Source organism: Oncorhynchus tshawytscha, unplaced genomic scaffold (genome assembly GCF_018296145.1).
Source record: "Oncorhynchus tshawytscha isolate Ot180627B unplaced genomic scaffold, Otsh_v2.0 Un_contig_1306_pilon_pilon, whole genome shotgun sequence".
In the NCBI taxonomy this organism is placed as follows: domain Eukaryota; kingdom Metazoa; phylum Chordata; class Actinopteri; order Salmoniformes; family Salmonidae; genus Oncorhynchus; species Oncorhynchus tshawytscha.
The window spans coordinates 37,501-60,000 of record NW_024608530.1 but is presented as its reverse complement, the minus strand read 5'-3'; the positions used below and the strand labels follow the sequence as shown (position 1 = coordinate 60,000).

Below are 22,500 nucleotides of genomic sequence, written 5' to 3'. Positions count from 1 at the left end.
GTTTGGGTAAAATGAACATGTTTGTTTTATTCTATAAACTACTGACAACATTTCTAACAAATTCCAAAGAAATATATTGTAATTTAGAGCATTTATTTGCAGAAAATGACAACTGGTCAAAATAACTAAAAATATGCCGTGTTGTCAGACCTCGAATGCAAAGAAAATAAGTTCATATTCATTTTTAAACAACACAATACTAATGTTTTAACTTAGGCAGAGTTCACAAATCAATATTTGGTGGAATGACCCTGATTTTCAATCACAGCTGTCCTGCGTCTTGGCATGATCTCCACCAGTCTTTCACATTGATGTTGGGTGACTTTATGCCACTCCTGAGCAAAAATTCAATCATCTCGGCTTTGTTTGATGGCTTGTGACCATCCATCTTCCTCTTGATCACATTCTAGAGGTTTTCAATGAGGTTCAGGTCTGGAGATTGGGCTGGCCATGACAGGGTCTTGATCTGGTGGTTCTCCATCCACACCTTGATTGACCTGGCTGTGTGGCATGGAGCATTGTCCTGCTGGAAGAACCAATCCTCAGAGTTGGGGAACATTGTCAGAGCAGAAGGAAGCAAGTTTTCTTCCAGGACAACCTTGTACGTGGCTTGATTCATGCGTCCTTCACAAAAACAAATCTGCCTGATTCCAGCCTTGCTGAAGCACCCCCAGATCATCACCGATCCTCCACCAAATTTCACAGTGGGTGCGAGACATTGTGGCTTGTAGGCCTCTCCAGGTCTCGTACCCACTGTGACATTAGAGATAATATAATTTTTTAGATAATATACGACAATTACTTGAAACAATTGAACATTATGAAACATCGAAGATGACAGGTCTGGTCTTCATAGCAGATTTTGAAAAGGCATTTGATAAAGTACGACTAGAATTGAAATATTAATGCCCGGATTACTTTAATTTTAGTGAATCTCTTATACAATGGGTTAAAGTTATGTACAGCAACCCCAGATGTAAAATAGTAAATAATGGTTACTTCTCAGGATGTATTGAGCTTTTAATAGGAGTAAAACAAGGCTGTCCGTTGTCTCCATATCTGTTTATTATGGCCATTGAAATGCCAGCTATTAAAATGAGATCCAACAAGAACATCAAGGGGTTAGAAATACAGGGAATAAAAACTAAAGTGTCAATGTATGTTGATGACTCTAGTTTATTCTTAAATCCTCAATCTGGATCCCTGTACAGTCTCAATGTGGATCCCTGTACAGCCTCAATCTGGATCCCTGTACAGTATCTTGATCACTTTTTTAGCCTCTCTGTATTAAAACCCAATTATGACAAGTGTATCATATTAAGTATTGGGATCGTTAAAACGCAGTGTTTACACTACCTTGTAGAATGGGCGGATGGTGAAGTAGATGTACTTGGTATTTACATCTCAAAAATATAAATGAACTTAACACAATTAATTTCAATAGAAATAGATAAGATTCTGCAACCATGGAGAGGTGAATACTTGTCTATTTATGGAAAAATCACATTGATTCATTTTTGGTCTGATCACAGTTTACTGACTAATGGCACTGCCTACTCCAGGTGACTCATTTTGTAATGAGCAAAAATATTTCCTAAAATCATTCAATATTAATGCTTAAACCTTTCACTAAAAGCTTCACTCATACATAAGTTATACTTAAACCCAGAATGGTTCTCCAGGAGATTATTAAGAAAGGCTCATCCTTTGTTCAAAAGTTGCTCTTTTTTTTCAAGCAGATTACAACTTCTCATTTCTGACTAATTGAAAATGATATTTTGTTTAAAGTGTCACCCTTTCTTAAACGAGCCGTACAATGTTGGGTAAAATTTCAGTTTTATCCTCCTGAAAAGATAGAACAAATATTACAACCAATGTAATGGTTAAACTCAAATATACTGATTTAATTAAAAAAACATTCTTTATGGATTTAAAAAAAAATGGTATTATATTTATTAAAGATATTATGAATAGAAATGGAGGAGTTATGTCACATATGCAGCTATCGAAAATATATGGGAATATCTGCTCAATACAAATTAGTCTATGGTGATAGGTGGGATGGGCTGGGAGTGGCTGAGGGGTGGTCTATGGTGATAGGTGGGATGGGCTGGGAGTGGCTGAGGGTGGTCTATGGTGATAGGTGGGATGGGCTGGGAGTGGCTGAGGGTGGTCTATGGTGATAGGTGGGATGGGCTGGGAGTGGCTGAGGGTGGTCTATGGTGATAGGTGGGATGGGCTGGGAGTGGCTGAGGGGTGGTCTATGGTGATAGGTGGGATGGGCTGGGAGTGGCTGAGGGGTGGTCTATGGTGATAGGTGGGATGGACTGGGAGTGGCTGAGGGGTGGTCTATGGTGATAGGTGGGATGGGCTGGGAGTGGCTGAGGGGTGGTCTATGGTGATAGGTGGGATGGGCTGGGAGTGGCTGAGGGGTGGTCTATGGTGATAGGTGGGATGGACTGGGAGTGGCTGAGGGGTGGTCTATGGTGATAGGTGGGATGGGCTGGGAGTGGCTGAGGGGTGGTCTATGGTGATAGGTGGGATGGGCTGGGAGTGGCTGAGGGGTGGTCTATGGTGATAGGTGGGATGGACTGAGGGGGCGGGATTTAAGAGCTGATGTTCGGTAATGTATTATTGTTATGTGACTGATGTATATAAAAGTGCCATGTATGTCAAATGTGTGTCTATGTAGCAGGAAAGCTGTATAAAGAAGAATATATTTCTCCTCTGCAGAGCGGTGGCGGTGGAGGGGTTAAATAACCAGCACCCTTCCACACATTATCAATGACTTCTCTTGATTTGTATTCTCCTATTGAGTTTCAAGTGGTGTAGATAGCCCGCGTTGCTGCGTGTAGCGAGTGTGTTACCCAGCAGAGCAGTGTGTGTGTGTGTGTGTGTGTGTGTGTGTGTGTGTGTGTGTGTGTGTGTGTGTGTGTGTCCGTACCTGGTTCAGTCAAAGCTGCAACTGTAACTCAGGGAAAATAAACACAGTCACACACACACACACACACATACACAGTCACACACACAAACAGTCACACACACATATACACAGTCGCACACATACAGTCACACACACACAAACACAGCCACACAAACACAATCTCACACACACAGTCACATTAATGCCACCTCTGTTTTTGTGTGTGTGTGTATGTATGTATGTGTGTGTGTGTATATATATGTATGTATGTGTGTGTGTATGTATATGTGTGTATCTATGTATGTGTGTATAGGTGTTCCCTCCCAACATAGGAAGGTACGGTGACCGCAAGGCAGAGCATTTAATTACATTAGTCCAAGCTGGTTGGTCCATAACACAACTCTCACATTCATTCACTGCTGTCTCTGAGGAACACACACACACACACACACACACACACACACACACACACACACACACACACACACACACACACACACACACACACACACACACACACACACACACACACACACACATCTGCAGTAAGTGAAGTGGATTTACACCCAGTAACAGCATTAAGGGAATTCCATCATGGCTGATCTACAGAAATGCATAATGATGGATATAAATGTCATTCTCTTCATGGGGATGTATCCTAAATGAGTACAACATAGTATAAATATACAATATGCTCCTCTTTGCATCGTTGGTTTTATTCTACAGAAATGTTATGTTTTTGAATGAGCTCCGTCACAAAGACCAACTTTGGTTGGTCCGGCCCTGACCAAATCTGAACCAATAATAGACGTCTATATTTCACAAGTTTAGACATTAAAGTACAGAAGAGTAGAACTCAGTGCAGTAGAGTACAGAACAGTAGAGTACAGAACAGTAGAACTCAGTACAGTAGAGTACAGAACAGAAAAGTACAGAATAGTAGAACTCAGTACAGTAGAACTCAGTACAGAAGAGTACAGAACAAAAGAGTACAGAACAGTAGAACTCAGTACAGTAGAACTCAGTACAGAAGAGTACAGAACAAAAGAGTACAGAACAGTAGAACTCAGTAGAGTACAGAACAGTACAGAACAGTAGAGTACAGAACAGTACAGTACAGAACAGTAGAGTACAGAACAGTACAGAACAGTACAGAACAGTAGAGTACAGAACAGTAGAGTACAGAACAGTAGAGTACAGAACAGAAGAGTACAGAACAGAAGAGTACAGTAGAGTACAGAACAGAACAGTAGAGTACAGTACAGAACAGTAGAGTACAGAACAGTAGAGTACAGTAGAGTACAGAACAGTAGAGTACAGTAGAGTACAGAACAGTAGAGTACAGAACAGTAGAGTACAGTAGAGTACAGAACAGTAGAGTACAGTAGAGTACAGAACAGTAGAGTACAGAACAGTAGAGTACAGAACAGTAGAGTACAGTAGAGTACAGAACAGTAGAGTACAGTAGAGTACAGAACAGTAGAGTACAGTAGAGTACAGAAGAGTAGAGTACAGAAGAGTACAGTATAGTTCAGTTCAGTACAGTATAGTTCAGTTCAGTAGAGAATAGTTCAGTTCAGTAGAGGATAATTCAGTTCAGTAGAGAATAGTTCAGTACAGTAGAGTTCAGTACAGTATAGTTCAGTTCAGTAGAGGATAATTCAGTTCAGTAGAGGATATTTCAGTAGAGGATAATTCAGAACAGAAGAGTACAGAATAGTAGAGTACAGAACAGAAGAGTGCAGTAGAGTACAAAACAGTAGAGTACAGAACAGTAGAACTCAGTACAGTAGAGTACAGAACAGTACAGTAGAGTACAGAACAGAAGAGTACAGTAGAGTACAGAACAGTAGAGTACAGTACAGTAGAGTACAGAACAGTAGAACTCAGTACAGTAGAGTACAGAGCAGTAGAGTACAGAACAGTAGAGTACAGAACAGTAGAGTACAGAACAGTAGAACTCAGTACAGTACAGAACAGAAGAGTACAGAACAGAACAGAAGAGTACAGTAGAGTACAGAACAGTAGAGTACAGTAGAGTAGAGTACAGAAGAGTAGAGTACAGAACAGTAGAGTACAGAACAGTAGAGTACAGTAGAGTACAGAACAGAACTGAAGAGTACAGTAGAGTACAGAACAGTAGAGTACAGAACAGTAGAGTACAGTAGAGTACAGAACAGAACTGAAGAGTACAGTAGAGTACAGAACAGAACAGAAGAGTACAGAACAGAGGAGTACAGAACTGAAGAGTACAGAACAGTAGAGTACAGAACAGTAGAGTACAGTAGAACAGAACAGTAGAGTACAGTAGAGTACAGAACAGAAGAGTACAGTAGAGTACAGAACAGAAGAGTACAGTAGAGTACAGTAGAGTACAGAACAGAACAGAACAGTACAGTAGAGTACAGAACAGTAGAGTACAGAAGAGAGTACAGTAGAGTACAGAACAGTAGAGTACAGTAGAGTACAGTAGAGTACAGAACAGTAGAGTACAGTAGAGTACAGTAGAGTACAGAACAGTAGAGTACAGAACAGTAGAGTACAGAACAGTAGAGTACAGAACAGTAGAGTACAGAACAGTAGAGTACAGAACAGTAGAGTACAGGAGGATAGTTCAGTTCAGTAGATGATAGTTCAGTAGAGGATAGTTCAGTAGAGAATAGTTCAGTACAGTAGAGAATAGTTCAGTACAGTAGAGAATAGTTCAGTTCAGTAGAGGATAGTTCAGTACAGTAGAGAATAGTTCAGTACAGTAGAGGATAGTTCAGTTCAGTAGAGGATAGTTCAGTTCAGTAGAGGATAGTTCAGTTCAGTAGAGGATAGTTCAGTACAGTAGAGAATAATTCAGTTCAGTAGAGAATAGTTCAGTTCAGTAGAGGATAGTTCAGTTCAGTTAATTCAGTTCAGAGGAATAGTTCAGTTCAGTAGAGGATAGTTCAGTACAGTAGAGAATAGTTCAGTACAGTAGAGAATAGTTCAGTACAGTAGAGGATAGTTCAGTAGAGTAGAGGATAGTTCAGTTGAGTTGAGGATAGTTCAGTACAGTAGAGTATTGTTCAGTACAGTAGAGTATAGTTCAGTACAGTAGAGGATAGTTCAGTATAGCAGAGTATAGTTTAGTACAGTAGAGTATTGCTCAGTTGAGTTGAGGATAGTTCAGTACAGTAGAGTATAGCGCAGTAGAGTATAGTTCAGTTCAATAGAGGATAGTTCAGTACAGTAGAGTATAGAGAGAGAGAGAGAGAGCGAGAGAAAGAGAGAGAGAGAGAGAGAGAGCGAGAGAGAGAGAGAGAGAGAGAGAGACAGACAGAGAGATCTCTCCCAGAACAAAGTGAAGTTTTTCATTTACATCTGATAGCAACAGAACATTTTATTTCTGAGTTTGTCATCTTGTATTATATTCTCAGGCATGTCACAATGAGATCGTAAATAACTCTAATCGTTAGCTCTACTAGAGATAACACCCTCTCTATTCTGGACCTCTTCCTATAGCTTGAGTTTCTCACTCTGTAATATCTTACGTTGGACCTTGACCCAGAGTTGAGTCTGTATTAGTCTCATCTGGATGCTATCAGCTAGCTAGCTCACGTTTTCTTTAACCTCTCTGATTGGTCAGTTTGATCAGATCTCAAATGTACTTTAGTAATACAGTATACACTGAGTGTACAAAACATTAAGGACACCTTCCTAATATTGAGTTGCCCCCATTTGTGTGTGTGTGTGTGTGTGTGTGTGTGTGTGTGTGTGTGTGTGTGTGTGTGTATCTGTGTCCGTGTGTGTGTGTGTGATATGATTGTAGCAGGTGGTACAGCAGTAAAGATAGTATATCAGAATGTTGGACCGGATCTCTTTTCTAGTACCACCAGAAATATCCTGCCAAGACAAGACTCACACAGCCCTGTGTGTGTGTGTGGTCTGTACGTTGACGTGTCTGTACAGTATTCTGAAGACTGTCTATACTGTTTCTGTACAGTATTCTGAAGACTGTCTATACTGTGTCTGTACAGTATTCTGAAGACTGTCTATATTGTGTCTGTACAGTATTCTGAAGACTGTCTATATTGTGTCTGTACAGTATTCTTCAACACTGTGTCTGTGTACTGCTGCTTTGGGGCGGCAGGTAGCCTAGTGGTTAGAGCGTTGGACTAGTAACCAGCAGGTAGCCTAGTGGTTAGAGTGTTGGACTAGTAACCAGCAGGTAGCCTAGTGGTTAGAGCGTTGGACTAGTAACCAGCAGGTAGACTAGTGGTTAGAGCGTTGGACTAGTAACCAGCAGGTAGCCTAGTGGTTAGAGCGTTGGACTAGTAACCAGCAGGTAGCCTAGTGGTTAGAGTGTTGGACTAGTAACCAGCAGGTAGCCTAGTGGTTAGAGCGTTGGACTAGTAACCAGCAGGTAGACTAGTGGTTAGAGCGTTGGACTAGTAACCAGCAGGTAGCCTAGTGGTTAGAGCGTTGGACTAGTAACCAGCAGGTAGCCTAGTGGTTAGAGTGTTGGACTAGTAACCAGCAGGTAGCCTAGTGGTTAGAGCGTTGGACTAGTAACCAGCAGGTAGACTAGTGGTTAGAGCGTTGGACTAGTAACCAGCAGGTAGCCTAGTGGTTAGAGTGTTGGACTAGTAACCAGCAGGTAGCCTAGTGGTTAGAGCGTTGGACTAGTAACCAGCAGGTAGACTAGTGGTTAGAGTGTTGGACTAGTAACCAGCAGGTAGCCTAGTGGTTAGAGTGTTGGACTAGTAACCAGCAGGTAGACTAGTGGTTAGAGCGTTGGACTAGTAACCAGCAGGTAGACTAGTGGTTAGAGCGTTGGACTAGTAACCAGCAGGTAGACTAGTGGTTAGAGCGTTGGACTAGTAACCAGCAGGTAGACTAGTGGTTAGAGCGTTGGACTAGTAACCAGCAGGTAGACTAGTGGTTAGAGCGTTGGACTAGTAACTGGAAGGTAGACTAGTGGTTAGAGTGTTGGACTAGTAACCGGAAGGTAGACTAGTGGTTAGAGTGTTGGACTAGTAACCAGCAGGTAGACTAGTGGTTAGAGCGTTGGACTAGTAACCAGCAGGTAGACTAGTGGTTAGAGCGTTGGACTAGTAACCAGCAGGTAGACTAGTGGTTAGAGCGTTGGACTAGTAACCAGCAGATAGACTAGTGGTTAGAGCGTTGGACTAGTAACCAGCAGGTAGACTAGTGGTTAGAGCGTTGGACTAGTAACCAGCAGGTAGACTAGTGGTTAGAACGTTGGACTAGTAACCAGCAGGTAGCCTAGTGGTTAGAGCGTTGGACTTGTAACCAGCAGGTAGACTAGTGGTTAGAGCGTTGGACTAGTAACCAGCAGGTAGACTAGTGGTTAGAGCATTGGACTAGTAACCAGCAGGTAGCCTAGTGGTTAGAGCGTTGGACTAGTAACCAGCAGGTAGACTAGTGGTTAGAGCGTTGGACTAGTAACCAGCAGGTAGACTAGTGGTTAGAGTGTTGGACTAGTAACCAGCAGGTAGCCTAGTGGTTAGAGCGTTGGACTTGTAACCAGCAGGTAGACTAGTGGTTAGAGCATTGGACTAGTAACCAGCAGGTAGCCTAGTGGTTAGAGCGTTGGACTAGTAACTAGCAGGTAGCCTAGTGGTTAGAGCATTGGACTAGTAACCAGCAGGTAGCCTAGTGGTTAGAGCATTGGACTAGTAACCAGCAGGTAGCCTAGTGGTTAGAGCGTTGGACTAGTAACCAGCAGGTAGCCTAGTGGTTAGAGCGTTGGACTAGTAACCAGCAGGTAGACTAGTGGTTAGAGCGTTGGACTAGTAACCAGCAGGTAGACTAGTGGTTAGAGCGTTGGACTAGTAACCGGCAGGTAGACTAGTGGTTAGAGCGTTGGACTAGTAACCGGCAGGTAGACTAGTGGTTAGAGCGTTGGACTAGTAACCAGCAGGTAGACTAGTGGTTAGAGCGTTGGACTAGTAACCAGCAGGTAGCCTAGTGGTTAGAGCGTTGGACTAGTAACCAGCAGGTAGCCTAGTGGTTAGAGCGTTGGACCTAACCAGCAGGTAGCCTAGTGGTTAGAGCGTTGGACTAGTAACCAGCAGGTAGACTAGTGGTTAGAGCGTTGGACTAGTAACCAGCAGGTAGACTAGTGGTTAGAGCGTTGGACTAGTAACCAGCAGATAGACTAGTGGTTAGAGCGTTGGACTAGTAACCAGCAGGTAGCCTAGTGGTTAGAGCGTTGGACTAGTAACCAGCAGGTAGCCTAGTGGTTAGAGCGTTGGACTAGTAACCAGCAGATAGACTAGTGGTTAGAGCGTTGGACTAGTAACCAGCAGGTAGCCTAGTGGTTAGAGCGTTGGACTAGTAACCAGCAGGTAGCCTAGTGGTTAGAGCGTTGGACTAGTAACCAGCAGATAGACTAGTGGTTAGAGCGTTGGACTAGTAACCAGCAGGTAGCCTAGTGGTTAGAGCGTTGGACTAGTAACCAGCAGATAGACTAGTGGTTAGAGCGTTGGACTAGTAACCAGCAGGTAGCCTAGTGGTTAGAGCGTTGGACTAGTAACCAGCAGGTAGCCTAGTGGTTAGAGCGTTGGACTAGTAACCAGCAGGTAGCCTAGTGGTTAGAGCGTTGGACTAGTAACCAGCAGGTAGACTAGTGGTTAGAGCGTTGGACTAGTAACCAGCAGATAGACTAGTGGTTAGAGCGTTGGACTAGTAACCAGCAGGTAGCCTAGTGGTTAGAGCGTTGGACTAGTAAACCGAAAGGTAGCAAGATGGAATCCCCCGAGCTGACAAGGTAAAAATCTGTCGTTCTGCCCCTGAACAAGGCAGTTAACCCACTGTTCCTAGGTCGTCATTGTAAATAAGAATTTGTTCTTAACTGACTTGCCTAGTTAAATAAAGGTAAATTAAATAAAAAATGCATGTATATTTGTGGGCAGAGGGAGCCTTTCATTCCTAAGTACAGAACTAGATTGATATTCCTGGAAAGGGCAGAGCTGGTCTGTGTACATGGAATACCAGGACCAGGTCATATAGCACTGCTACTGACACTCTCTCACACACACACGCACACACACACTGTAACCCCTGTGTCAGAGTCCCAGACATATCTTAGGAGTGACAGCATTCCCCATGCTTGATCACATGACACACAAGGGCAGACAGACAGCCAAGCAGTCAGGCAGACAGACAGACAGCCAGGCAGCCAGGGGACGGACGGAGGGGGGAGTAGGAATGGGTGCACCTAAGGAGAAGGGTGAGGGAGGGAGGGGGAGTAGGAATGGGTGGCACCTAAAGAGTAGGGGAGGGGGAGTAGGAATGGGTGCACCTAAGGAGAAGAGGGAGGGGGGGGAGTAGGAATGGGTGGCACCTAAAGAAGGGGGAGGGGGAGTAGGAATGGGTGCACCTAAGGAGAAGAGGGAGGGGGAGTAGGAATGGGTGACACCTAAGGAGAAGAGGGAGGGGGAGTAGGAATGGGTGGCACCTAAAGAGTAGGGGAGGGGGAGTAGGAATGGGTGCACCTAAGGAGAAGAGGGAGGGGGAGTAGGAATGGGTGACACCTAAGGAGAAGAGGGAGGGGGAGTAGGAATGGGTGACACCTAAGGAGAAGAGGGAGGGGGAGTAGGAATGGGTGACACCTAAGGAGAAGAGGGAGGGGGAGTAGGAATGGGTACACCTAAGGAGAAGAGGGAGGGGGAGTAGGAATGGGTACACCTAAGGAGAAGAGGGAGGGGGAGTAGGAATGGGTGACACCTAAGGAGAAGAGGGAGGGGGAGTAGGAATGGGTGACACCTAAGGAGAAGAGGGAGGGGGAGCAGGAATGGGTGACACCTAAGGAGAAGAGGGAGGGGGAGTAGGAATGGGTGACACCTAAGGAGAAGAGGGAGGGGGAGTAGGAATGGGTGACACCTAAGGAGAAGAGGGAGGGGGAGTAGGAATGGGTGACACCTAAGGAGAAGAGGGAGGGGGAGTAGGAATGGGTGACACCTAAGGAGAAGAGGGAGGGGGAGTAGGAATGGGTACACCTAAGGAGAAGAGGGAGGGGGAGTAGGAATGGGTGACACCTAAGGAGAAGAGGGAGGGGGAGTAGGAATGGGTGACACCTAAGGAGAAGAGGGAGGGGGTAGGAATGGGTGACACCTAAGGAGAAGAGGGAGGGGGAGTAGGAATGGGTGACACCTAAGGAGAAGAGGGAGGGGGAGTAGGAATGGGTACACCTAAGGAGAAGAGGGAGGGGGAGTAGGAATGGGTGACACCTAAGGAGAAGAGGGAGGGGGAGTAGGAATGGGTGACACCTAAGGAGAAGAGAGGGAGGGGGAGTAGGAATGGGTACACCTAAGGAGAAGAGGGAGGGGGAGTAGGAATGGGTGACACCTAAGGAGAAGAGGGAGGGGGAGTAGGAATGGGTGACACCTAAGGAGAAGAGGGAGGGGGAGTAGGAATGGGTGACACCTAAGGAGAAGAGGGAGGGGGAGTAGGAATGGGTGACACCTAAGGAGAAGAGGGAGGGGGAGTAGGAATGGGTGACACCTAAGGAGAAGAGGGAGGGGGAGTAGGAATGGGTACACCTAAGGAGAAGAGGGAGGGGGAGTAGGAATGGGTGACACCTAAGGAGAAGAGGGAGGGGGAGTAGGAATGGGTGACACCTAAGGAGAAGAGGGAGGGGGAGCAGGAATGGGTGACACCTAAGGAGAAGAGGGAGGGGGAGTAGGAATGGGTGGCACCTAAAGAGTAGGGGGAGGGGGAGTAGGAATGGGTGACACCTAAGGAGAAGAGGGAGGGGGAGGGAATGGGTGACACCTAAGGAGAAGAGGGAGGGGGAGTAGGAATGGGTGACACCTAAGGAGAAGAGGGAGGGGGAGCAGGAATGGGTGACACCTAAGGAGAAGAGGGAGGGGGAGTAGGAATGGGTGGCACCTAAAGAGTAGGGGGAGGGGGAGTAGGAATGGGTGACACCTAAGGAGAAGAGGGAGGGGGAGTAGGAATGGGTGACACCTAAGGAGAAGAGGGAGGGGGAGTAGGAATGGGTGACACCTAAGGAGAAGAGGGAGGGGGGAGTAGGAATGGGTGGCACCTAAAGAGAAGAGGGAGGGGGGACAGACAGAACAATTAGACTTCTTATTTCATTAAATTATTTACTGTTGATTTGCTGTTTTTTTTCTTCATTTTCTCCAGTTTTTTAAATTCTTTATCTAAATACTTCTGAATATTATTGCCTGTCTGTGATCTGAACCCCTCACAGTTGGAGGCGTGCGTGGCCACGCAGCCATGGGTGAACAGGGAGAACAGGAGGGAGCTGAGCATGCACCCTTATGGGGCCTCAGTGTTGAGGATCAGCAAAGTGGAGATGTTGGGCCTCAAGCTTGATGATGAGCTTGGAGGGTACTATGGTGTTGAAGGCTGAGCTTGGAGGGTACTATGGTGTTGAAGGCTGAGCTTGGAGGGTACTATGGTGTTGAAGGCTGAGCTGTAGTTAATGAACAGCATTCTTACATAGGCATTCACCTTGTCCAGATGGGATAGGGCAGTGTGCAGTGCTCATTCTCTCTGTGTCTCTGTCCTACAGAACTCAGTATACTCTCTTTTCCTATTGTTACACTGACTGACTCCTTCTCTCCCTCCCCCTCCCTCCCCCTCTCTCCCCTCTCTCTCCCTCCTCCCCCTCTCTCCCCTCTCCCTCCCCTTACTCCCTCTCTCCCTCTCCTCCTCTCTCTCTCCTCCAGGAGGGCTACCACTCCTGGCGTCCCAAGGAGAAAGTCCTCCTGGATAGTAACAACAATGAGAACTCGGTCCCCAAAGACTTTGACACGGTTGTTGACAGCAACAGCAACCTTGGGGCGCGGTCTCAGCGCCAGCGAATGGCAGGAAACACCGCCAAACACAAACCGGACAAGGCCCTAAGGCAAGGCATTCTGGGAAAGGACTTTCCCAATGAGGTCAACAAGGTTATTCAGCAGTACCCTCTTCCTCCACAGCAGCCCGGAGGAGCGGGACTTAAAGATAGCCACGCATACAAACGACCCAAACCACACTCCCAGCTGTCCACTAAACCCGCTAGACCTTCCCCCTCTCCGTCCATCAAAACATCCAATCAGCATCAGCAACATCACCAACCCAGGAAGTCGGCGACTGCGGCTCCTGTGCGGGGGCAGCGGAGGGAGAAGCACCAGTGTGAGATCAGTGGGAAGGAGGCCATCTCGGCTCTGTCTAGAGCCAAGACCAGGGAGTGTCGTCAGCAGATAGCTGAGGTGTACTGCAGACACAAGGAGAGGACACTGATGCCGGAGACCGTCCCTCGATACTGCACCATAGAAGGTGAGTCTCATCGTGAATTGCATCCCAAATGGCACCATATTACCTATATAGAGACCTACGGCTCCTGGTGAAAAGTAGTGCACTATATCATAATCACCTATTCCCCAAGTACACTGGGAATGTGCCTCAGTGAGAAGGTGCTGCCTCAGTGTTAGGAATGTTATGAATAATGATACATTATATAGTGTTATGATACGGGAGTAGTGTTATGATACGGGAGTAGTGTTATGATACATTATATAGTGTTATGATACGGGAGTAGTGTTATGATACATTATATAGTGTTATGATACGGGAGTAGTGTTATGAATTGTATGAATAATGACTAAAAAATATCTACATTTTAAATAGAACTATAACTAATGAAACTCTACTCTGTTTTATTATATCTGATGAATAATGTGAATTCATAAGGAAGGGATTGTGTAGCATGAAACAGGAGGTAATTAACCATAATAAACACCATTCCCACTGGGTTGGGGAGGAATGGATTGTGGGTATTAAGTAAGCAGAAAGGGTCGTTAACCTGTGGTTGAACCGACTCAACTTAGCTCTGGGATGTTTAGATAAGGCAGTGTGTGTTTTCCATTATCTGGAACTGTCTGCTGAATAGTGATAGAAGTTTAATCTTGATATACGTGTGTGTCTGGAGTGAGCGAGGGGGGGTGAGCGAGGGGGTGAGCGAGGGGGTGAGCGAGGGGGGGAATAAACCTTTGAACCTGTTTCCTCCTGGTCGATAGGAGGAAGGACATTTTATAACCTATGACGTCATATTTTGTATATAAACTGTTGTTTTTGGTTCTATGAGCAGCGAGCTCATTGAATAAATACTATTATCTAATTTTGATAAGACTGGTCTCTTTCTATTTTATGCAAATAGGAATCTCACAAATTCTTATAAAATAGACTGAGTGATTTAATTAATGTATACATACAGGAATTATGAAATTCCAATGACACTCAGTGCGAAGGGGCTGCCTTAGTGAGAAGGTGCTGCCTTAGTGAGAAGGTGCTGCCTTAGTGAGAAGATGCTGCCTTAGTGAGAAGGGGCTGCCTTAGTGAGAAGGGGCTGCCTTAGTGAGAAGGTGCTGCCTTAGTGAGAAGGGGGTGCCTCAGTGAGAAGGGGCTGCCTCAGTGAGAAGGGGGTGCCTTAGTGAGAAGGGGCTGCCTCAGTGCGAAGGGGCTGCTTTAGTGAGAATGTGCTGCCTTAGTGAGAAGGTGCTGTCTTAGTGAGAATGTGCTGCCTTAGTGAGAAGATGCTGCCTTAGTGAGAAGGTGCTGTCTTAGTGAGAAGGTGCTGCCTCAGTGAGAAGATGCTGCCTCAGTGAGAAGGGGCTGCCTTAGTGAGAAGGTGCTGCCTCAGTGAGAAGATGCTGCCTTAGTGAGAAGGTGCTGCCTTAGTGAGAAGGGGCTGCCTCAGTGACAAGGTGCTGCCTCAGTGACAAGGTGATGCCTTAGTGACAAGGTGATGTCTAGGTGATAAGGTGCTGCCTCGGTGACAAGGTGCTGCCTTAGTGAGAAGCGCCTGCCTTAGTGAGAAGGTGCTGCCTTAGTGAGAAGGGGCTGCCTTCGTGAGAAGGTGCTGCCTTAGTGAGAAGGTGCTGCCTTAGTGAGAAGATGATGCCTCAGTGAGAAGGTGCTGCCTTAGTGACAAGGTGCTGCCTCAGTGGCAAGGTGCTGCCTCAGTGACAAGGTGCTGCCTCAGTGACAAGGTGCTGCCTTGGTGACAAGGTGCTGCCTTGGTGAGAAGATGCTGCCAGTAATAGACAATAGACAAACAGAACACAGACACAAGTCCACACAGACGTCAAACAGAATAGACAATATCAGAGCAATAAACATAAAACTCTGGAGTAGAGGCTGATTACAGGAGGAATGTACCATTTATAGAGGGGAGATACACTGAGTGGACCAAACATTAGGAATGAATCCAGGTCAAAGCTATGATCCCTTATTGATGTCACCTGTTAAATCCACTTCAATTAGTGTAGATGAAGGGGAGGAGACCTGGTTAAAGATGAAGGGAGGAGACCTGGTTAAAGATGAAGGGGAGGAGACCTGGTTAAAGATGAAGGGGAGGAGACCTGGTTAAAGATGAAGGGGAGGAGACCTGGTTAAAGATGAAGGGGAGGAGACCTGGTTAAAGATGAAGGGGAGGAGACCTGGTTAAAGATGAAGGGGAGGAGACCTGCTTAGAGATGAAGGGGAGGAGACCTGGTTAAAGATGAAGGGGGCGAGACCAGGTTAAAGATGAAGGGGAGGAGACCTGGTTAAAGATGAAGGGGAGGAGACCTGGTTAAAGATGAACGGGAGGAGACCTGGTTAAATATGAAGGGGAGGAGACAGGTTAAAGATGAAGGGGAGGAGACCAGGTTAAAGATGAAGGGGAGGAGACCTGGTTAAAGATGAAGGGTAGGAGACCTGGTTAAAGATGAAGGAGATGGGACCAGGTTAAAGATGAAGGGGATGAGACCTGGTTAAAGATGAAGGGGAGGAGACCAGGTTAAAGATGAAGGAGATGGGACCAGGTTAAAGATGAAGGGGAGGAGACCTGGTTAAAGATGAAGGGGAGGAGACCTGGTTAAAGATGAAGGGGAGGAGACCTGGTTAACGATGAAGGGAGGAGACCTGGTTAAAGATGAAGGGGAGGAGACCAGGTTAAAGATGAAGGGAGGAGACCAGGTTAAAGATGAAGGGGAGGAGACCTGGTTAAAGATGAAGGGGAGGAGACCTGGTTAAAGATGAAGGGGAGGAGACCTGGTTAAAGATGAAGGGGAGGAGACCTGGTTAAATATGAAGGGGAGGAGACAGGTTAAAGATGAAGGGGAGGAGACCTGGTTAAAGATGAAGGGGAGGAGACAGGTTAAAGATGAAGGGGAGGAGACCTGGTTAAAGATGAAGGGGAGGAGACAGGTTAAAGATGAAGGGGAGGAGACCTGGTTAAAGATGAAGGGAGGAGACCTGGTTAAAGATGAAGAGGAGGAGACAAGTTAAAGATGAAGGGGAGGAGACCTGGTTAAAGAGGAAGGGGAGGAGACCTGGTTAAAGATGAAGGGGAGGAGACCTGGTTAAAGATGAAGGGGAGGAGACCTGGTTAAAGATGAAGGGGAGGAGACCTGGTTAAAGATGAAGGGGAGGAGACCTGGTTAAAGATGAAGGGGAGGAGACCAGCTTAAAGATGAAGGGCAGGAGACCAGCTTAAAGATGAAGGGCAGGAGACCAGGTTAAAGATGAAGGGGAGGAGACCTGGTTAAAGATGAAGGGGAGGAGACCAGCTTAAAGATGAAGGGCAGGAGACCAGGTTAAAGATGAAGGGGAGGAGACTTGGTTAAAGATGAAGGGGAGGAGACCTGGTTAAAGATGAAGGGGAGGAGACCAAGTTAAAGATGAAGGGGAGGAGACCAGGTTAAAGATGAAGGGGAGGAGACCTGGTTAAAGATGAAGGGGAGGAGACCTGGTTAAAGATGAAGGGGAGGAGACCAGCTTAAAGATGAAGGGGAGGAGACCAGGTTAAAGAGGAAGGGGAGGAGACCAGGTTAAAGAGGAAGGGGAGGAGACCTGGTTAAAGAGGAAGGGGAGGAGACCAGGTTAAAGAGGAAGGGGAGGAGACCTGGTTAAAGATGAAGGGGAGGAGACCAGGTTAAAGAGGAAGGGGAGGAGACCTGGTTAAAGATGAAGGGGAGGAGACCAGGTTAAAGAGGAAGGGGAGGAGACCAGGTTAAAGAGGAAGGGGAGGAGACCAGGTTAAAGAGGAAGGGGAGGAGACCTGGTTAAAGAGGAAGGGGAGGAGACCTGGTTAAAGAGGAAGGGGAGGAGACCAGGTTAAAGAGGAAGGGGAGGAGACCTGGTTAAAGAGGAAGGGGAGGAGACCAGGTTAAAGAGGAAGGGGAGGAGACCTGGTTAAAGAGGAAGGGGAGGAGACCTGGTTAAAGAGGAAGGGGAGGAGACCAGGTTAAAGAGGAAGGGAGGAGACCTGGTTAAAGAGGAAGGGGAGGAGACCAGGTTAAAGAGGAAGGGGAGGAGACCAGGTTAAAGAGGAAGGGGAGGAGACCAGGTTAAAGAGGAAGGGGAGGAGACCTGGTTAAAGAGGAAGGGGAGGAGACCTGGTTAAAGAGGAAGGGAGGAGACCTGGTTAAAGATGAAGGGGAGGAGACCAGGTTAAAGATGAAGGGGAGGAGACCAGGTTAAAGAGGAAGGGGAGGAGACCAGGTTAAAGAGGAAGGGGAGGAGACCTGGTTAAAGAGGAAGGGGAGGAGACCAGGTTAAAGAGGAAGGGGAGGAGACCTGGTTAAAGAGGAAGGGGAGGAGACCAGGTTAAAGATGAAGGGGAGGAGACAGGTTAAAGATGAAGGGGAGGAGACAGGTTAAAGAGGAAGGGGAGGAGACCTGGTTAAAGAGGAAGGGGAGGAGACAGGTTAAAGATGAAGGGGAGGAGACAGGGTAAAGGAGGATTTTTAAGCCTTGAGACAACTGAGACATGGATTGTGTATGTGTGCCATTCAGAGGGTGAATGGGCAAGACAACATATTTAAGTGCCTTTGAACGGGGTATGGTAGTAGGTGCCAGGCGCACCGGTTTGTGTCAAGAACTGCAACGCTGCTGGGTTTTTCCACGCTCAACAGGCGTGTTCCAATGGCACGTTGTGTTAGCTAATCCAAGTTTATCATTTTAAAAGGCCATTAGAAAACACTTTTGCAATTATGTTGATTTGTTGCAATTATTATGTATCTGGAGCATCAGTATTTGTGGGTTCGATTACAGGCTCAAAATGTCCAGAAACAAATAACTTTCTTCTGAAACTCGTCAGTCTATTCTTGTTCTGAGAAATGAAGACTATTCCATGCGAGACATTGCCCCAAGAAACTGAAGATCTCGTACAACGCCGTGTACTACTCCCTTCACAGAACAGCATAAACAGAACCCTCGGGAGAGTCCTGACTTCTGTCTCCACGGTGACAAGTACTCTTCTCCTCCCTCTGTCTCTCAATTTTTGCACAAAATGTTGAGAGAAATCAGCTTTTTTGTTCGTATGGAACATTTCTGGGATCTTTTACTTCATCTCATGAAACACTTTTACATGTTGCCTTTATATTTTTGTTCAGTGTAGATATATATACATATATATATATATATAAGAAATAAATGCTATTTCAAACGGTTATTACAGTGACCGCGGTCATTTGTCTGGCCAATTACCATCATCCAGAGTACCATGACCGTCACAGCCCTGTAACATAATGAATAGAACGGGCGTGGAACCGCTCACTCTATTCATTCTATTTCTATGTCAGCACATGCGGTCAGGAGCGGAGGAGGAAAGGAGAAAATGTACATCTAAAAATGTATACATGTTATTACTTTCTAGTTGCTATTTGAACGGTTAGGACAGAGACCACAGTCGTTTGGCTGGACAATTACCCTCATCCAGATATACATGACCGCCACACTCATACTTGTTTCCTTACCTTGTCTCCTATCCTTGTCCTATATCTTTGTCTCCTACCCCTTCTCACCTCTCCTTGTCTCCCCTCCTTGTCACCTATCTTTGTCTCCTTGCCATGTCTCCTCTCCTTATCTCCTTGTCTCCTCTCCTGTCCTTGTATACTTGTCTCCTATCCTTGTCATATATCTTTGTCTCCTCCCCTTGTCACCTCTCCTTGTCTCCCCTCCTTGTCACATATCCTCGTCTCCTCTCCTTATCTCCTTGTCTCCTCTCCTGTCCGTATATACTTGTCATATATCTTTGTCTCCTCCCCTTGTCACCTCTCCTTGTCTCCCCTCCTTGTCACCTATCCATTCCTCCTTGCTTTGTCTCCTCACCGTGTCTCCTCCCCTTGTCTCCTCCCCTTGTCTCCTCCTCTTGTCTCCTCTCCTTGTCACCTCGCCATCCCCAGAGGGAAGAGAAAGACAGAGGGCAGGGAAAGAGTACGTCTCACCCTGGAGACAGAATTAAGGGCTCTCCCGAGGGTTCCGTCTCGAACTCCCCAGGGAGGTTGCCTTGCCAGTGCCTGATCTATTTAGGGAACATTCCACCACATTCACTGCTCTATTCCTGTGTCCCAAACACCACCCTGTTCACTTTATACTACACTACACACACTACTTGGTAAAAAGTAGTGCACTATATAGGGCATAGGGTGCCATTTGAGCTGTAGTGTATAATACTCTACTCACTATAGGGCAGTGCCCACGCCAATCCAGTGTAATTACACACTAGTTGGTACAGGAGTTAGATAGAGAAGTGCTGAGTAAAGCCTGTGTGTGTGTGGGGGGGGCTTGACTAAAGATAGACTCTGTCATCCGCCCAGAAAGTTTAAGGTTTAGATTCTGCGTTTCATTTATATGATTATACGTCTCTTTGATGATGCAGTAAGGGAGAGGAGAGGATATCTATAGCTTTAGACTGGCTGGATGGTGTTGGGTGGGTGACTAGTGTTGGCTGGCTGGGTGACTAGTGTTGGCTGGCTGGGTGACTAGTGTTGGCTGGCTGGGTGACTAGTGTTGGCTGGCTGGGTGACTAGTGTTGGCTGGCTGGGTGACTAGTGTTGGCTGGCTGGGTGACTGACTAGTGTTGGCTGGCTGGGTGACTAGTATTGGTTAGCTGGGTGACTAGTGTTGGCTGGCTGGGTGACTAGTATTGGTTAGCTGGCTGGGTGACTAGTGTTGCCTGTCTGGCTGGGTGACTAGTATTGGTTAGCTGGGTGACTAGTGTTGGCTGGCTGGGTGACTAGTATTGCCTGGCTGGCTGGGTGACTAGTGTTGGCTGACTGGCTGGGTGACTAGTATTGGCTGGCTGGGTGACTAGTATTGGCTGGCTGGCTGGGTGACTAGTGTTGGCTGGCTGGGTGACTAGTGTTGCCTGTCTGGCTGGGTGACTAGTATTGGTTAGCTGGGTGACTAGTGTTGGCTGGCTGGCTGGGTGACTAGTGTTGCCTGTCTGGCTGGGTGACTAGTATTGGCTGGCTGGCTGGGTGACTAGTGTTGGCTGGCTGGCTGCCTGGGTGACTAATGTAGGCTGGCTGGCTGCCTGGGTGACTAGTGTTGGCTGCCTGGGTGACTAGTGTTGGCTGCCTGGGTGACTAGTGTTGGCTGCCTGGGTGACTAGTGTTGGCTGGCTGGGTGACTAGTGTTGGCTGGCTGGGTGACTAGTGTTGGCTGGCTGGCTGCCTGGGTGACTAGTGTTGGCTGGCTGGCTGCCTGGGTGACTAGTGTTGGCTGCCTGGGTGACTAGTGTTGGCTGGCTGGGTGACTAGTGTTGGCTGGCTGGGTGACTAGTGTTGGCTGGCTGGCTGCCTGGGTGACTAGTGTTGGCTGCCTTGGTGACTAGTGTTGGCTGGCTGGCTGCCTGGGTGACTAGTGTTGGCTGCCTGGCTGCCTGGGTGACTAGTGTTGGCTGGCTGGGTGACTAGTGTTGGCTGGCTGGGTGACTAGTGTTGGCTGGCTGGCTGCCTGGGTGACTAGTGTTGGCTGGCTAGTGTTGACTGGCTGTCATATGTGCCGAATACAACAGGTATAGACTTTACCCTGAAATGCTTACTTACAAGCCCTTATTCAACAATGCAGATTAGAACCAGGGACTGAAGTGACACCTCTTGCACTGAGATGCAGTGCCTTAGACCGCTGCGCCACTCGGGAGCCCACTACTGCCGCGTTGATGTGGATGGGTGTGTGCTCGCCCCTCCATGTCCTTTAGTCCTCGATCAGCTCCAGGTCTCTGACATCCTCCCTGTAGGCTGTCTCATCGTCGTCGGTGATCAGGCCTACCACCGTTGTGTCAGCAAACTTGATAATGGTGTTGGAGTTGTGCGTTACCACACTGTCATGTGAAGAGGGATTACAGGAGGGGACTAAACACACACCCCTAAAGGGGCCACATTTTGAGAGTCATCGTGGCAGATGTGTTGTTACCTACCCTCACCACCTGGGGGCGGCTCGTCAGAAAGTCCAGGATCCAGTTGCAGAGAGAGGTGTTCAGTCCCATGGTCCCGAGCTTGTTGATTAGCTTTGAGGGGACTATGGTGTTGAACGCTGAGCTGTAGTCAATGAATAGCATTCTCACATAGGTATTCCTCTTGTCTAAATCAAATCAAATCAAATCAAATTTTATTTGTCACATACACATGGTTAGCAGATGTTAATGCGAGTGTAGCGAAATGCTTGTGCTTCTAGTTCCGACAATGCAGTAATAACGAGCAAGTAATCTAACTAACAATTCCAAAAAAAACTACTGTCATACACAGTGTAAGGGGATAAAGAATATGTACATAAGGATATATGAATGAGTGATGGTACAGAGCAGCATAGGCAAGATACAGTAGATGATATCGAGTACAGTATATACATATGAGATAAGTATGTAAACCAAGTGGCATAGTTAAAGTGGCTAGTGATACATGTATTACATAAGGATGCAGTCGATGATATAGAGTACAGTATCAACGTATGCATATGAGATGAACAATGTAGGGTAAGTAACATTATATAAGGTAGCATTGTTTAAAGTGGCTAGTGATATATTTACATCATTTCCCATCAATTCCCATGATTAAAGTGGCTGGAGTAGAGTCAGTGTCATTGACAGTGTGTTGGCAGTAGCCACTCAATGTTAGTGGTGGCTGTTTAACAGTCTGATGGCCTTGAGATAGAAGCTGTTTTTCAGTCTCTCGGTCCCAGCTTTGATGCACCTGTACTGACCTCGCCTTCTGGATGGCAGCGGGGTGAACAGGCAGTGGCTCGGGTGGTTGGTGTCCTTGATGATCTTTATGGCCTTCCTGTAGCATCGGGTGGTGTAGGTGTCCTGGAGGGCAGGTAGTTTGCCCCCGGTGATGCGTTGTGCAGACCTCACTACCCTCTGGAGAGCCTTACGGTTGAGGGCGGTGCAGTTGCCATACCAGGCGGTGATACAGCCCGCCAGGATGCTCTCGATTGTGCATCTGTAGAAGTTTGTGAGTGCTTTTGGTGACAAGCCGAATTTCTTCAGCCTCCTGAGGTTGAAGAGGCGCTGCTGCGCCTTCCTCACGATGCTGTCTGTGTGAGTGGACCAATTCAGTTTGTCTGTGATGTGTATGCCGAGGAACTTAAAACTTGCTACCCTCTCCACTACTGTTCCATCGATGTGGATGGGGGGTGTTCCCTCTGCTGTTTCCTGAAGTCCACAATCATCTCCTTAGTTTTGTTGACGTTGAGTGTGAGGTTATTTTCCTGACACCACACTCCGAGGGCCCTCACCTTCTCCCTGTAGGCCGTCTCGTTGTTGTTGGTAATCAAGCCTACCACTGTGGTGTCGTCCGCAA

General features: G+C 46.8%; 1 pseudogene; it reads left to right on the top strand.

Moving 5' to 3' along the window:
- The window catches only part of LOC121838834, a 62,558-nt pseudogene that overhangs the window by 3,113 nt on the left and 36,945 nt on the right, over positions 1 to 22,500 (top strand).